Source organism: Triturus cristatus, chromosome 3_1 (genome assembly GCF_964204655.1).
Source record: "Triturus cristatus chromosome 3_1, aTriCri1.1, whole genome shotgun sequence".
NCBI classification, from domain to species: Eukaryota; Metazoa; Chordata; class Amphibia; order Caudata; family Salamandridae; genus Triturus; species Triturus cristatus.
Window position 1 is genome coordinate 848,484,862 of NC_140583.1, and position 14,416 is coordinate 848,499,277.

Here is a 14,416-nt window from a genome sequence, read left to right on the forward strand (position 1 = left end):
TTTATGCTTCAAACCTAAGAATTTCTCCACAATCACAGAGGTACAGTACGTGCGTCCAGTATGTGCCTTTCCATATGTTGGAAACTAAAAAGAATACCCAAAGTAGCTAAACTATTGATCCACACTGAAGAGAAAATTTCTTCCACGTCCAGTGATTTTGCATCCAAACCGGCAGGATCCGCGTGAGGTGACATCTCTCCTTGTAGTGCAGTGCTATGATTTTTATTTTACTTTGAGCTTCCTTCCATTTCCTGTTCACCCAGGCAACTGTTTGTAAAGTCCCAGAAAACAGTGAATTCCACAACTAGAGTCTGATAGCTTGCTTGCCTTGAAAATACTTGAGTGAATCTGAACATGTGCTTCTCAGAGAGTCCTTCCCCAGCTTCCAGTTCTGAAAATGAGAAAAATGTTTTTAAGAGAAGAAACTTTCAGTGTAGTAAATATTTAGCAAGTGTTGGGGAACTGCAGTCCAAGCAATACATGTTCTCTCTAGGCTAGAAGGACCTGCTCTTCCATATTGCCATCAGTCCAGTTTCCTGTAAATTCTAGTGCCAGTTCCGAACACTTCTTTTTGAACTTAATCATGTGCAGTAGGGGCTATGGAGACACAATAAGGTTCCGTGTGTGTGTATATATATATATATATATATATATATATCTCCAAAACAACCTCCAACAGCGCCGAAGGAAGAAGCCACAAGCAGGGATTTCAGACGAGGTTCTTTATTAGATTGCAGATAAGGCATAATGCATTTCGGCTAATGCCTTCTTCAGATGCCACTGCCCAACTGAAAATCCGTAGCTCCCAGCTTTTAAATGTTTCTGCAGCACTCCCTCATTACGGAGTAAGCGCCTCCCCCAACCATGTGATCGCCCACTGAGTTGCCACGATGGTAGACACTGCAACTCCCAGAATGCTTCATACCTGGGCTAGCGGAATGTGGAGAAACCAAAGATGAATCTTTGTGTTTTGAAGCGTCTGCAGAGCTGGGCGTACTTTCTTCAGTCCAATTAAAATCTTCAGGACCCCTCGAGTCCCCGCACTACGTTTCAACCTGCAGGGTACAGATCCGCAGGATCGTGGGCTGGTTACAATGCACCAGCTACCTCCGTGAAGTCACGGACTGCCAACCGGCAGCCTCTCTTGCTTATCCTGCACTCTGGAGGTGGACTGCCGCACGCCAATACCTTGGCGAAAAACAAAATCTGCGTGAGCAGGAACCAGGAAAGCAGGCAGCCAACTTAATGAAACGGGACTCCTTAACGTGTCTCTGGCTGACACGAACAAATCCAAAACAACCTCCAACAGCGCCGAAGGAAGAAGCCACAAGCAGGGATTTCAGCCGAGGTTCTTTATTAGATTGCAGATAAGGCATAATGCATTTCGGCTAATGCCTTCTTCAGATGCCACTGCCCAACTGAAAATCCGTAGCTCCCAGCTTTTAAATGTTTCTGCAGCACTCCCTCATTACGGAGTAAGCGCCTCCCCCAACCATGTGATCGCCCACTGAGTTGCCACGATGGTAGACACTGCAACTCCCAGAATGCTTCATACCTGGGCTAGCGGAATGTGGAGAAACCAAAGATGAATCTTTGTGTTTTGAAGCGTCTGCAGAGCTGGGCGCACTTTCTTCAGTCCAATTAAAATCTTCAGGACCCCTCGAGTCCCCGCACTACGTTTCAACCTGCAGGGTACAGATCCGCAGGATCGTGGGCTGGTTACAATGCACCAGCTACCTCCGTGAAGTCACGGACTGCCAACCGGCAGCCTCTCTTGCTTATCCTGCACTCTGGAGGTGGACTGCCGCACGCCAATACCTTGGCGAAAAACAAAATCTGCGTGAGCAGGAACCAGGAAAGTAGGAAGCCAACTTAATGAAACGGGACTCCTTAACGTGTCTCTGGCTGACACGAACAAATCCAAAACAACCTCCAACAGCGCCGAAGGAAGAAGCCACAAGCAGGGATTTCAGCCGATGTTCTTTATTAGATTGCAGATAAGGCATAATGCATTTCGGCTAATGCCTTCTTCAGATGCCACTGCCCAACTGAAAATCCGTAGCTCCCAGCTTTTAAATGTTTCTGCAGCACTCCCTCATTACGGAGTAAGCGCCTCCCCCAACCATGTGATCGCCCACTGAGTTGCCACGATGGTAGACACTGCAACTCCCAGAATGCTTCATACCTGGGCTAGTGGAACGTGGAAAAACCAAAGATGAATCTTTGTGTTTTGAAGCGTCTGCAGATATATATATATATATATATATATATTGTTACTGGATACTTCGTGGTATGTTTGAGGTAGAAGCGATTTCCCCTTTCCTTTAAGATCTCAATCTGTTAGTCAATGGAGCAAGTCAATTCTTTAGAGAGGCTGTAGTTCCCTTTTCCTTCACCCAGTACTTTCAATATTTGTTAGCTTCCATTCCAGTAATGTACCACAATGCATACATGGCGCTTACATATGGCAATTCATTTCAAGACCCACTGCTGGCCTGTAGTCCAGCAAGTTCACCTGCAGTTCATAAATATCCATATGCTTGTTCTCTCTCTAAATGAGGCCAGAACATACTGCTAAATATAAAGCTTTTGCTTGCATATCATCATGACTTTCTTTTAGAAAATAAAGGAGCACGGTGTTCTCTAGTGAGCTTAGAGCTGACGATTTTGCTGGATGGGGTGGGACTATGTCCCCCAGAATTCCTTGTGTGTGGTGAGGAGGGGCACACTCATACCAGCACTTAGAAGCACTTTGCTTCTTCCTCTGCGCGGGACCTCGAGCTGATACTGTTGCTGGCTGGGACTATATCCCCCAGCATTCCTTATGTGTGGCGAGGAGGAGGAGGTGCACGCTCATACTAGCGCTTAAAAGTACTTTGCTTCTCCCGCAGTGCAAGATCTCAAGCTGATTCTCTTGCTGGCTGGGGTGAGACTATATCCCCCAGCATTCCTTGTGTGTAGCGAGGAGGAGGAGCACGCTCATATCAGCGCTTAAAAGCGATTTGCTTCTCCTGCAGCGTGGGATGCACCCGGGCCAAGAGCGGCCCATTGCGCCCGTCCGTGGCCAAACTTGGCTGGGATGGCCCTACACCCTTAGTTCTCCAGAAGTCATCTTCCCTGCACCCCTCGCTTGACTGGAAGTGAGCTATTCCTGTCTCCTATGAAACTGTTCTCATGGAGAGCTTACATTTTGAATCCAGGAGTTTGCAAAAGAAAGGCTATACCCTCTAAACCCCCAGGTGACTTTTTGACTATTGATACATTTTTGGTCAGAGTTGTAGAGGTCATTACAAATGAAATCGATTTGGTTGAGAGGTGCCTTTCCTTGGACTTGGGGGGGCACTCTGGATCATTCTTTGGTGGGTGCTCCCATTTCAGATCAAGTTAAGCAAGGGGAGTTCATGGTTTCCGTGGTCGGTGAGTTAACACTGTCTGTTGAACCGAAAAACGTTAATGCAGGTAGGAAAGGTACTATCAATAGCACCGACCCTCTGGTTTTGGGCGATGACCCACAAGAGCACTCGTGTGTGGCAACTTGGGTCCCTTTTTTCTCTCAACTAAATGAGCTCCCTAAATCTTGCCTGGCGCCTCTGATGGACAGGCTTGCTAAAATTGAAGCTAAAGTGGTAAAAATCTCTGGCCTCTTTGCTAATTGCTTTGGACATCGGGGTCCATGTGGCGCTCCATGCCATACCCCTGTCAATCCCCCCTGCATCTGCAGGGCTGCTAATGAAGCTAACAAAGCCAAGGCCTTGCAGTGTTCATTGTCGAATGTTACCCAAGCTGTCATTGGAGGCCCCTCAGAGATGCCCGTTATTCCCAGCCCTAAATGGGGTGTTCTAAGGGTTTGGGATTGGGATGGCCATTCTCAGGGTGCTAATTTGGTTGCCCTGCCATAGTAATGGTATTCCACATATTAACCTTCCTCCAGAAATCTGTCCCTTTGTAGTGGTCTTGGGGAATGTCCTCCAAATTGAGGACTGCTCTTCAGAGTCATATGACCAGCTTAAGTAGAAAGTGTGCCATTGGTTTGCTGGCCACTCGAGTTTTACACAGCAAGATCAGAACATGTGATGGTTCAGCAGTTGTACTGAATTAGTTTTTCTGATGAGACTCTCTCGTATTGTATTAATATTAATTTTAGGTACCCTTATCTTGCTAGACGAGTCTTGAGCAACTTTCAACAACTATCTTTTCCTGCTAATGGCAACATCAGTGTTTTACCCTTAGGGTATTTCTACAGGCACCTGCAAGCTGGGTCCATTCTGCCTTGCTCCCCACTCACTCTACAGAGGTCTCACCTTAGAATCTCCTATTCTAATAGATACAGGCCATTGGTTGACCTCAGTGGTTTGGACTGGCATCATCTGAGTTTAGCTGCTATCAGCCCTCTTCGTAGGAGCCTAATTCCTACTCTGGTTCCTTTTAGGCATTCTGCCCTGGCAGATATTGTATCCCAGGATGTGGTGTAAGTTCATGTTGGCTGATCACGGGGGTGTCGAAAGATGAATTATGTCCTGTGGTGCAGTTTTGTTCACCTCTGCGGTTGGGGATAGTTCTGTACTTGGGTCCAAATTAGTCTGCTGGAGTGTGGCTGGGTTATTTTCTAAAATGGCAGATGTGGATTGGCTTGACTATTTAGCTGGCTTTGATCTTATTTTGCTCCAGGAAACGTGGTGCCTGGATCACCCAATTTGGGAAGGTGTTCTGGGCTTTAGCGTACCTGCCCTGAGGTCTCTAAGCGCTAGGGCCAGTGGGGGTTTGTTGGTCTTGGCCCGCACTACAAGTAACTTCAAGATATGCCCTGTCCGCTTTAACCATCTGGGAATACATATCTAGTGGGTGGTGATCCCTAGATTATTTAATTTGTTTAACTCTGTGGTTTTCTTCGTGTAGTTTAGCGGTCCTCTTGTTGATCATTAATTTCCTGAAGAGAAGGTTCTCACTTGTGTCCTCCAATTTTTATATTTTAATTGGATGGATTTTAATGCCAACTTGGGTTCTAACCATACTGTCATTCAGCCCTTTCAGGTGGCTCACAGACACAGGCTTTTTCAGGAATAAAGACCATAGGGGTGGGGGTGGGGGGGGGGGGGAGTTGTTAAAGCACTTACTTGAGGTTGGTTTTCAGAATGGAATGAAGCTTAGGGGCAACCTTGTGTCCGGTACTCTTACTCCTACCTTTAATGGGCGGGGGCAAGGCTCGCTTCTTGACTATGTTTTAGTTTCACCTGCCATGGGCTCACTTATCGAATTCATTAATGTGGAAGTTAGTGCCTTCAGTGATCACAGCCCTATTGAGGCATCCATGGTTTTCACTGGGTCAGTTTTTCACCCAGGAAAGGCCAGGGGGTTTGTAGGCATGATCAAGGGCTGCATCGTATGTGGCAGGGCATCGATTTTGCTAAGTTTCTTACCCGGCATGTAAAATCTATTTTCTTTAGTGATGGATTATCTGCTGGAGGAAACTCAAACTAGTGTTGCTATACTTGAGGCCTTTGATACTTTGAATTCTAAGATCAAGGGCAATCTCCTTAGCCAGCTGAAGACCAGTAATGATACTGCACGATGTTGGTTTGATAAACCGTGTAGGTACGCTAACAAGCATCTGCACAAAGCATTATCAACAGCCCCTAAGACCAAGTTGAAGGTAGGGCTTTGTCGAGCTGCATATAGAACAGCTATTTGGAATGGAAAGCAGGCTGTTAAGCAATAGATGTGGGATGGCATGGTGGATTCCATACGGCTTAAAGACTCTGGGGGGCTTTTGGAAAATCATTAACAGGCCTAAACTTATGGAAACTGCTTTGGCCGGTTTGGGGACCAACATCAGTGCTGACAAATGGGTTACTCATTTTAAGGCCATTTATTCCCAAGACTGGTTCAGGGGGCAGCAGGCCTGTCGATCGTTCCTCTTTCTTTCCATTATCTATAAAGTTTGAACTAGCAGAGGTTTGTGAGGGAATCATGGAGAGCCGTTCCAAGATAGCACTGGCCCGAAAGGGGTCCCAATGGACTTCTATAAGGGGAATGTGGAATTTTGGGCCCCGGCTTTAAGAAGTGATCAATAATGCACCCCTATGTGATTTCCCCAAGTCATGGTATACTGTGGTGATTGTCTCAACTTATAAGAAAAGTTATAATAAGTTATCCACAATATTACAGACAGATTCTCCTTCTGGCTGGATTTGGCTGTTAAGGTCATTGGACGTATAGTGCTTAGAAGGATTGAGGACTGTTCTAGTGCCAACCAGATAATTTCCCAAGCACAATGGGGGTTTTGGAAAGGATTCCACAGTACTGAGCAAGACCTTAACCTCCATCTAATCGTCAACAAATACACATTTCCTAAAGGGGGCTCGTTATTCATTTAATTTATGGATTTATCAAGTGCTTTCAACAGGGTTAACTGCTGCAAGATTTGTGATGCTCTTTTGACCTCAGGGTTGGATGAGGCTTTAGTTAATTTTCTCCAAGCACTACATTGTGGTGTCAGTACTTCTGTTATATTTTGGCCAGGAAAAGAATGGACTGATGCTTTTGAACTACATTGACTTTTAAATGCTTCCTTAGTAGTTTCAGGGAAGGATATGCCCATGATAAAGTCAGGGCTTGTTCCGGCTGCTTTTCGCAGACGATGCTGTATTAATATCCCGTACCCCCAGTTGCTTGAGGGTCTTAATCAGCAGTTTTGTTATTTTTATGGACAGATTGGATCTGGACACTAATATAGATAAAACCAAGTACATGGTGTGTGGGAAGAGAGTTGGGAAAGTAGGTTCATTTCTTGTTAACAGGAACCGTATTGAAATGGCCACAAAATTTCCTTACTTGGGAATTGTGTATGATCAGAGATCAACATGGTCGCCCTGCATAGCTAACCAGTGTCTTCACTTTAGTCATTCTGTTTGACTTTTCCAAGAGAGTGGGGAATAATCCAGTACAGTCCCTACTAGAGGCAAAAGTGCCTACCGGTTTTCACGTATGTTTTTATCTCCGACCTCTGTCACCAAGACTGATATCCAAGGTAAAATAGCTTTCTGTGTCTTATAGCCGGGCCTCCAGAGAATATGAGCAGTTACGAAAATCTCTCCTGTGGGACTATGTAATCATGCAAACCTCACCTAACTCATTAACTATATTTGAGTTGGGTGTTAAGTTGCTGGGAACGTGCGCTCTTATCCAAGTTGCGCCTGGGACTATTAGATTGTTACTTTGTTTTCTCCTGACTCAGTTTTATACCAATGCTGTACTAGTTTGCCCATGGGATGAGTCTTGTTGTGCAATCTCTTGAGCACTTTTTTTTCTTTTGTAAATATTATGCATTTTTCACCCGGAAATTTTAAAAACCAATTTTTAATATGCATGGATTTCAACAATGGAAGGCTGCCCTCTACTGTTTACGAATATTGCCCAATATCGAGGTCTGTATCAACGCTGGTAGCTTTTTAAAACTTGCAGTTTCTAAATGGTCTCTTCTTTTTTAAGATACCTGATTTTTAAATGTTTAATATATTTTTATTGCTTTGATGATGATGCATTTAATGTCTGTGGTACTTTTAGGATTGTTTTTAAAGCAAATAAATCTTTCTGAGGATGATGATGGACCGCATTTCGGTTTCTGGTTCCCTACTTTCATTAACCTTCAAACAATGTTTTTTTTTTTTCCTTTAGACAATATGTTGTTTTTTCACCTCTCTATACTTTTGCAGAAATTCAATCTAATGGAGTCTAGTCAGTTTGTAGAGCACACGGCTACCAGGGGCCTCCCAGCCCTGAATTAGACCAGTAGATCAACACATTCGTCCCAGCTAGGACCTGAACAGGGGAAGGTTAGAGAAAAGCTATGCTTTAAGGCAGGTTCGGATTCAGACTGGTGCAATGAGAGAGGCAGAGAGTTCCAGAATCGGGGTGCCAGAAGTTTGAAGGAATGGTCACCCATCTAGATCTACAAATTCTCGGTGTCGTTAAAAAAAAAAAAAAAAAAAAAAAAAAAAGGAAGTTGAGGATCTTGATGATCTGCCGGGTTTGTAAGGTTTAACTAGGGCATGAAGAATTTGAGGACCCTTAAGCCAATGCACAGGGATTTAAACTGGACAGCTTGCTCTATGGGTAGCCAATGTAAGTCGGCCAGGGCCCTCCTTGCGGAGTGGTCCCTTGGGATTTCAAGGAGAAGATGCGCAGAAGCCTTTTGAATAGTGTGTAGCCTCTTCTTAACACAGCATGGGGAGCCTAAGTAAAGGGAATTCCCATAATCCAGCCGAGTTATGATCAAAGCCTGGATGACGAGTCTCTGTGCGGCGGGGTTGGAGATCCTTAAAAGATTACTTAAGTCTTAGACTGCTAAAGCATTTTGGGGCATATGTATCAAGCCCTTTTCCCATTTGCAAACGGGCCGATTCTCAGAATTGGCCCGTTTGCGAACAGGGAAAGACCTTTTGGGATGTATCATCCCAAAAGGCCATCGCAAAATAAGGAATTTCAAAATTTGCGATTCCCTATTTTGCGATTGCATTTAAGGAATCACAAATTGCGATTTCTTAAATGCAATGTAGGAAGCCCCCAAGTTGTGCGCTTTTCGCTGGAGAAATGCACTTTTTTTAGCATTTTTCAAAGTGCCATGTGGCGCACATACATGCCCTTAGGGCATGTATGGGCGCCACATGTGCACACATACATATTTACAGGGTGCTAAAGGGTGCCCTTTTGACACCCTTGAAATTGCATTCGCAATTTGCGAGTACCTAATGGGTACTCGCAAAAACACGCAAAAACTCTAGGCCCATAGGAATGAGTGGGAAGGTATTCCTTAATTGCGAATCGCAATTAAGGACTATGTAGGAATCGCAATTATTAGTGCGAATGCTACATACATAGCATTTTGCGAGTCCCTAATAGTGATTCGCTAAAAATTGCTATTAAGGACTGGCAAAACGGCCTTTTCATACATATGCCCCTTTGCCCCTAGCGAGTTTGCTTGAACGTCCATTGTAAGTAAGCCTGTCATTTAAACGGATAGAAAGACAATGGCTCTAATAAAGTGGTTGCAAGCTCAGGATTGCTTTGAATGCATTCTATGTAGTCTAATCTAACAGCGTTCTATAAAAGGCTATCATTTTGGACTAATACTAATAATGAATTAACAGTTTTCTGCATTAATGTTTTAAAGTGTACAGACAAATTACAACTATGTAAGTGCCTTGATGGTAAAACTGTTGTAGTACCTACATAAAGTCGTTGTTCTCTCTCTGAAGCTGGAAAAGGTGGTAGAGGACCCTGATCCTACACAGCAAGTAATCTTCTCAACTCGGATTACACACTATTAGCTTAGTCTAGGGATGGAGGCAGCAACATGTGTATGTTTGTTGTTACTCACAACACTTCCATGTTCTCTTATCTTTGCAATACGGGAGGTGCAGTTTCAGATTTCCAGTATCTGGCTATGTCTCTCTTGGCAATCACAGTGCCAGTACCTACCAATGCATGTTCTTTGCTTTCCTAAAGTGAGTGAGGTAAGTTATGTGTAAGTACTTAAGCTGTATCATTCTCACCCTGGCAGAAATCACTATCTTTGTTGAGGCCATCTTAGTGACCTGCCAGTCAATCTCATTTAGGGTGCCTACCCATGTCTCCAACTCTCCTGTGAGCTCAGTAAAATACATTATTTTTAATGCTAAAACACCGATTTTAGTTTGAAATTCCTTTGGTTAAGGCTAAAATTAAATTGGAGTATTGTAGGTCATTGTTTACTTCACTGAATACCAGTGCTTATAAAAGGTGGAAGAATATTGTTATGGTGTATGTTACTGATTTTTGATGGATAATCGGCTGTATTCTGCGTGCCAGACTGAGCTTATGGTGAAGTATACAATGCAATTATCACTTGATAAACTTCCATCAAGCAAAACGATAAAGCATTCTGAGCTGGATAAAAAAACTACTTTACTCAGAGACTTTAGTAAGTAGCCTGAGCAAGGGGTACCAATGGTTATATTCATTTAACACGAACCCCAAGTTGAAACCCTTTTATAAAATTGAAGACCGACTAGAAGAAGAAATAGTAAAACGGTCTGATCCAAAGTTTACAGATTTACCTATAAACTTGTTTGTGCAGCACCTCTCAGGTGCATGTCTGTGCCAGATGTCTATTATATCACATCCCATGATGTTTATGAAAGACTAATACCAATACTCCACCCTATTGTTATACATGTCAGAATTCTAATTTAGGAGACTAGTTTTACACTGCCTGTAGCTGCTCACAATCCAAAAAGTACTGGTCAGTTTATTAAACTGAACAGTAATTTTTGACCATGTGAGCAAATATCTTGATGTCAAGTTTGAAACTTGCCCAATTATTAGTTTGGTAGGTAGTATGATAGACATTTCAGGACTGTGTACATTGACTAGAAGAGTTGTCTTAATCTCAGTTGGTGGCTCGATTCATAGGTATTCAGTTCTGCAAAATGATCTACTCTCCAGGTTTCAGACTGTGGTTCAGAAGGATGGTAATAGTGAAGCACAATGAATACCTATTCCCAAATTTCTTGTGAGCACATGTAAGAAAGCACAATGAGTTTTCTGTTCTTTATCCAGGTTCTGATTTCTTTATTCTTTTCTTGAACGCAAACTTGTCAACGATTGTTTAATCAAGCATCATTGCCTGGACTTCATCAGGGCTAGAAAACATATACATATTAGACTGATATTTCTGGGGACCAAGTTGTTCCATGTATGTTGATTGCATATTTGACTGGGGTCGCATTATTGACCGCATACTTATGATATGGACAGGCTCACTAGAACAACTGAAACCATTGTTGGCATAGCTTGATCAGAACCCCAATAACATGACATTTATATTTAATTACAGCTCTGTGAGTATTTGTTTTTTTGATGTGGAGATTTACATAAAATGAAGCAAAATACAAAGTAGACCCTTCAGAAAGGCAACCTCATCTAATGTAATGCTGACCGCGCTCATCTCAGTTCTCAACTGTTAGCTATTCTGTACGGTGAGATGATGATGGTTAGATTGTATTGCAGTGAAGAACATGTTTTCTTACACACTTAAAGAGACATGACAGACAGTTTTCAAAGGAGGGTAGAAATCCAAGGTGAAGGCTTCTTATAGGGCTTGATGTTTGAAATGAAAGGATACATTGAAGGAGCACAAAAGATCAAGTGCATGTCAATCATCTATTAACACTGTGCAGCTCATAACATCAGATGGGTGTGCTTTTGGGAAACTTAGTAGGATTTTGGGAAAAATAAATTGGAGTATATTGACAATAACTCAGCCAAATGGCTTACTAATAACCCCAGCATGGCCATCAAAAGAGGTATTCTACTACGGAATATAGTAAGCCCCAGTTTTCCTCAATGAAAAGATACAGGGCACTGGTTGACAAAAAAGAATAAAGGGTTTTTTAAGTGTGGAGATTGCAGTGCATGCAGACATGCTGATAAGAAGCTGAGCTTTGATTGTAGCACCGTCATGACCTCGGGTACGCACATTGTTTCCTGTTCCACACAGTTTGTTATATACACAATTGTTTGTAAATGTGGATTAATGTATACAGGCCGTACTATCTGGCCACTGAGAGAACGAATATTAGAACGCTTGAGAGCCCCACTAGCGGTACACTGTCTGTCATGTTCAGTAAAATTACAAGACGTTATCAAATGCCATGGTATTCAGCACAGACACGTACGTTCAAGGCATGGTAACAGGAAATTGATTTTACGTAAATTAAGGGCTGTTGAATAAAGCATTAATACTGATCAAAAACTGCAGAAGTTTTAGGGTGATTGACCTATATTAACAATAATTGTGTGTGCTAGTGTGCTTATACATAGGTTGTGATACTGGAGTATTGTATTAGAGTTGATGCACAGTAAGAATTATATTGTGTGTATGAAGGAGAATGCCAATGTAAACCAGTCATTAAAGGGGAGGATATGTTTCAGACTCTATTACTGTCATAGTAGAGGAGTGGTATTCAGGAATGTGTATCCTTCTATACTGAATTTATCAGACTTACGATGACAGAACAATTATGGGTTTGCACTTCAGGACTCACAATTCCACAGCCTTCATAATGTATGTTATCCTGATCACAGCGCGGCTGCTTATTTCCCAAAAATAGACACGCACTCTTTGAATCCCCTTTTAGAAATACCATGATGCAGGTTTTAATTGGCATCACAGAGTTAAGTTTGTCGTTTAATATTGGGGTGGTTCGTTGTTGATTTTAGGATGAAATGTTGAGATTTGTTTTCAAAATATTGAAAGCTATGGACCCTTCTCAGCAGAAACATGTTTCTTCGCTTTTGATAATGATGGCATACCACACAGTTGTATATCTCAAGTGAGGTTATAATTGTAGCTACTTTGATCTAAATATTAGTACATGTGTGGAATTCTTTTCGTTTTGGACGTATGGTATAATTATGTGCTTAAGTTTGGAGAAAGTCTAGTTTAAGATGGTGTCTACTATAGATGGCGCTTTATGTCTACTCCTCTCTTTTGGTTTATTATTAGATACACTTAAGGTGGCAGCCATATAGGAGGCTATGTTCACCTACACTGTTTCAGATGCCTCTAGGTAGAAATATGATTCTTTGACTTGGAATTTATGATGTGCTACATATATTTTTTATCTTAAATAAGGTAATAAATATTTTGACCTGGGTTAAAATTTGAGGATATGCATGGAATTTCACTTGTGTGGAGTAATTATGTGTATTAAGCTGGAAACTGGTCCTTAAGATTGTGGTCTCTGATAGATGAGTTTGCACGATTACACTGTTTGTGATTAGAAACATTTTTGATGGCACCAGTCCAGGAACCAGTGTTACCAGTACTGTGATGTAATGACAGGCAGGTGAAAACTTTTCAGTGAGGGATACATAGTTGCAGGATTAAATTGGTTAATACTTCAAATTGGGCTGTGGGGGATTTTACACATGGTGGTTTTATCTATGATTTCAGAGGAGGGATATACCTTTGGATCACAGGACCGTCCCTTTCCACGTGGAAATATACCTAACTAGATACCGAAGATTTATTAAGTCTCGCTGTAAGTGGATCTATTAAGCTTACCAGTTGGAGGTTGTAAGTGAGGACATGAGGTAAGTGGCGTCTCGTGAAATTGTATTGTGATTTATGCATTCTAATAGGTTGACAGGTATAATTATGTTAACACTGCTGAGACAAGTGTAGATAAGGATATTGAAAATAATGTGAGTTATGACTTTTATGCGGAACCTTAGCAGGGTATTTAAGACCTTCTCTGATAACAATGCTTGAGCACTTAGCTACATTTTAAGACTGGAGTAATTAATGATGAATGGCGGGATGTCTTTTTAATGGTGTGCACCTAGTGGTGGAATTGAAAGACTAGGAGTGCAAGGATTAAAAGGTCTTTCGCTTCTTGCGAAATTCACGAAGTGAGGAGGACGCTCTTATGTGTAGCAGCAGGTCTTTCCATGCTTACAGCACAATGAAGAAGAAGGCATGGCCGTCGGATCTGGTATTCCATATGCGTGGGATTTATGCAAGTAGGGATTCGGACAAGCGGAGGTGTCTGGAAGGTTTGTGAAAGCCGATGTGATTGTTGAGGTTTGCTGGGCCAGTGTTATGCAGTACTTTGAAAGTGTGGATGAGTAGTTTGAACTGTGCTTGTTCATGAATGGGGAGCAAGTGGAGCTCCTTCAGGTGTAGTGTGATGTGAATGCAGCGTGGGAGGTGGAGTGATTTTGGCTGCCGAGATCTGAATTGTCTGCACCCTTCTGATGAGTTTTCTGTTGATCCTGTAGATCAGCTTGCCTGTGACCAGGGCATGCTTGGCTGTTTTCCCAGTGCTGATTAGGAGCCGACTGATAATTTTCCTCAGGTTCTTGGCGTGGGTGGGTGGCGGTCCTAGCTCTGTTGACCACCAGGTGGAGTCCCACAGTGATGTGATCTACCCAAAGATCACAATTTCAGTCTTGTCGATGTAGGTTTTAGACAGTTGGTCTTCATCCAGTAGGCTCTTTCAGTCATGCAGGCATTGAACTTGATCCGGGTACTGTTATTCTTGCCCATGAGGGAGAGAATGAGTTGCGTGTCATCTGTGTAGGGGAGGATATTGATATTTCAAGAGCAGATGATGCTGGCTAGAGACATCATGTATGCGTTGAAAAGAATTAGGCTCAGGGATGATCCTCGTGGAACACCGCAGCTGAAGTCGCAGGCGTCCGAGGGGTATGGTGCCAGGCTTACTGACTGGGTCCTTCCAGTCATGAAGAAGCAGATCCATCAGTGTGTGTGTCCTTGGATTCAAATGTTGTGATATGGCATTGGATGAGGATGGGGTGGGAGACTGTGTCAAATGATGAGGAGGATGAAGGCCACCATGTCTCCTCTGTCCAG

General features: G+C 42.8%; 1 protein-coding gene across 6 annotated transcripts in view; it reads left to right on the top strand.

The window, feature by feature from the left end:
- The window catches only part of WIPF1 (WAS/WASL interacting protein family member 1), a 481,960-nt gene that overhangs the window by 184,167 nt on the left and 283,377 nt on the right, over nt 1–14,416 (top strand). Inside the window, exon 1 of one of the 6 annotated variants that reach the window (XM_085645257.1) lies at nt 13,084–13,134. The exons of the other annotated variants lie outside the window; for them this stretch is intronic. The gene's annotated coding sequence lies outside the window, so the exon portion shown is untranslated. Of the gene's footprint in view, nt 1–13,083; nt 13,135–14,416 lie in introns of those variants that run through there. 6 annotated transcript variants of the gene reach the window in all.